Consider the following 3,600-nt stretch of genomic DNA (forward strand, 5'->3'; position numbering starts at 1 on the left):
AGATCTGACCCGCTGACCCTCTTCATAGATAAAGTCTTGCTAGAGTTCAGTCACGCTTGCTCACTCATAGACAGCACATTTGATGGCAGAAGCAAATGGTTACGATGGACTCCATGGCCCGCAAAGATGAAAGTATGTATTATCTAGCCAGTTACGGGCAAAGTTTATATCATCATTTTATGTGCTCTGATCTCTGTGTGTATCATATCTCACAGTTTAAAAAAAGAAAGAAAAATACCTTTTGGCGAACTACTCATCCTGAAAACATGTATGCAATGACTATGCCTTCATATAAACAATTCTTCATTTGTATAAAACCAAGGTGAGTATTTGCAGTCTTTATGTTAGAGGCTTTACACGCTGGCCTCTGATTTAGGTTTGAGGATTAACTGGATTGTGCTTCAGAAGCCTGAAGTCCACAAATCTAGAATCACTGGTATTATTATTATTATTATTATTATTATTATTACTATTATTATTATTTTTAGAGACGGGGGTCTCACTATGTTGCCCAGTGTGATCTTGAACTCCTGGCCTCAAGCAGTCCTCCTACCTCGACCTCTCCAGTGCTGGGGTTCCAGGCATGAGCCCCCGTGCCCTGTCCTAGCCTCACTGTTATGCTCCCTCATATGGCAATGGGCAGATTCCTTGACTCAAGGACCATCAGGTGACTGGCTGGGAGCCGTCAGAGGTCACCTGACAAGTCCTTTTCTGTATTTGAGACATGGCGTTGGAACATCTTCAGCATGGGGGAGAGTTACCAGAGGTGACTTGCAAAGAGGAAACATGAGACCAGGGAAGAGGACACATTTACTGTTTGGAGGCATCACACACTTGTCTTGGCTACCGTGGGGGCCGGTTACCAGGCACGTCAGAGAGCCGAGGGAAGGGTCCCTGGGGGCTTTTCTCCTGGACAGGAGCGGCTGGGGAGGCGTGTGTACGAACGTCCAGGGAGCCGCTGTGCTTATGTGCCTGAGACCGGGCGGCAGGTGGGTCCTTTGGGCATGATGGGGAGGCGGGGCTGCCACCCTGCCCCAGTGTGTGTGCATGTGCGTGGCTGTGTGTGGCTGGTGAATGAAGGGGAGGGTGCCGGTCATGGCGAGGCAGGAAGAGGTTTCGCAAGGGTGGTGGGAATTCAGCCCGCTCTTTCATCTTTCTCAGGGGTAGATGCATGCTTTTCCTTCTTTCTCCGCCTCTGACACATCCTCCCGCACCTTTTTTCTTGAGTCTTACCTTTTTAAGTAGCTGAGAAGGAGGGTGGGAGTAGTGTCGTCTTGTGAGCTGAGTCACAGGAAACAGGCTGTCAAAACATATGGGGAGAGAATGGCCCTTGGAGACACAGAGATGGGAGACTTCAGAGGGAAAACGAAGGTCGCTCTGGGAAAGGGAGTTGGGGGGCTTCTGCGGAGAAACAGTCCTGCACTTGACACTTTTTGGTGTCCTGGGTCAGATGGCAGTTGCTGTGTTGTGCTGTCTGTAGCTCGCCCCCGTGTTTCTCCTTCCTATAGAGAGTGCTTTGTGGAGGCAGAAGAGCTGGGAAGCAGACCTGCCCAGGTGGGGTCCAGGCTTCCAACTAGAACTCAAAAGGCACCAGCTAGATCCAGGGCTGGGCGGGCCCCCCCTGCCACCTCGATGGGAAGTGGCGCTATGCACGCTCATCTTAATTTTTCTTAAATAAGAAATGCTGGCCGGGTGCAGTGGCTCATGCCTGGAATCTCAGCACTTTGGGAGGCCAAGGCAGGAGGATTGCTAGAGACCAGCCTGGGCAATGGAGTGAGAGCTTGTTTCATATTTATTTAATTAATTACTTTGTTTGTTTGTGTGTTTACTTATTTAGAGTCGGAGTCTCCCTCTGTCACCCAGGCAGGAGTGCAGTGGCATGCTCACGGCCACTGCAGGCTCGACCTGCTGGGCTCAGACGATCCTTCCACCTCAGCCTTCCAAGAAGCTGAAACTACAGGGGCATGCCACCGTACCCAACTAATTTTGTTTATTTTATTGTAGGGACGAGGTCTTGCCATGTTGCCCAGGCTGGTCTCGAACCTCTGGGCTCAGGTAGTCCTCTCGCGTCTGCCTCCCAAAGTACTGAGATGACAGGCATGAGCCACCACAACCGGCCCATCTCATATTTAAAAAGAAAACAAGAAAAATATTATTCTTAAAAGTACTTTCAACCTTTAATCTGCACATGAATCCTAAGGAAACTTGCTCATGCAGGACCTCACTCAGCAACTCTGAGTTGGGGCCTGTGAATCTGCATTCTAAAAAGCTCCTAGGTGCTGCTGCTCCGGTGGAGGGCCACACTTTGAACAGCAAGTCCTGGAGGGTATCCCTGTGGCTTTGATAATGAGATTTTTGACCAAAAACAAATCACTGGAGTAGTACACACATATATGTAACAGGTTTTCACATACGTGTATTCACGTACACATGTGCTCACAGTTGTATGAGTGTTCATCCCCTCCCAGGAACCCTCATTGGTATTGCTCAACTCAGAGGTAAGACATGTTCAACGTTCTGTGTATTTCCTGGTGTTAATGGTGTGCCATTTACTCGTGTGTGGCGAGTGGGTGAGTCATTCCTGGAAATGGTCACAGGCGTGTGTGGAGAGGGGACAGAGGAAGCCAAAACTCCAGTGAGAGTCCCTGGGCATCTGTGCCTAGCAGGGGTCTCACTCCACTGGCTTGACTATGTGAGGCACTCCTGGGGACATCAGAAGTCCTGCCTGCTTTCCGTAGCTGTCCCCTTTGGATTTATATTTTCTTTTCTTTTTGAGTCAGGGTCTCTGTCACCCAAGCTGGAGTGCAGCGGTACCACCGGGGCTCACTGTAGCCTCAACCACCTGGGCTCAGGCAATCCTTTTGTCTCATCCTCTGAAGTAGCTGGGACTACGGGCGTGTGCCACCAACAACCCGACTAATTTTTTGATTTATTGCAGAGATGGGAGTCTCATTATGTTGCCCAGACTGGTCTCCAGCTCCTGGACTCAGGCAATCCTCTCGCCTTCGCCTCCCAAAATTCTGGGATTCCAGGCATGAGCCACTGCACCCGAACCTCTTTGGTCTTCACATCCTAAATCAAATCATCTCTGTACCTGCTGACATCGTGCTGTAAATCCCATGGTGTCCTGGTCTCATAAGTGCTCCGCCCTGTTGGCCCCTGGGACTTATTTATTGTCACCTTCAGCACAGCTGTTGTTTGCATGACAATACATTGACGTGTTTGCTAATAGTGATGGGTCTCTTGGAACAACTTATATGGAAACATGAGCTTTACACAGAGAACAGTATACTTTTAAGAGTAAAGGCCACCGTGGCTCATACCTGTCATCCAAGCACTTTGGGAAACAGAGGTGAGAGGATTGCCTGAGCTCAGAGGTTCAAGACCAGCCTGGGCAACATAGCAAGACCTCATCTCTACAACAAATAAAAAAATTAGGCGTGTGGGCATGCACGCCTGTAGTTGCAGCTACTAGGAAGGCTGAGGCAAAAGGATTGCCTGAGACCAGCAGGTCGAGGCTGTGGTGGCCATGAGTATGCCACTGCACTCCAACCTGGGTGACAGAGTGAGACTCTGATTCCAAAAAAAAAAAAAAAAACC

This window comes from Carlito syrichta, unplaced genomic scaffold (genome assembly GCF_000164805.1).
Source record: "Carlito syrichta isolate Samal-C Ts95f unplaced genomic scaffold, Tarsius_syrichta-2.0.1 Scaffold311864, whole genome shotgun sequence".
Lineage (NCBI taxonomy): Eukaryota > Metazoa > Chordata > Mammalia > Primates > Tarsiidae > Carlito > Carlito syrichta.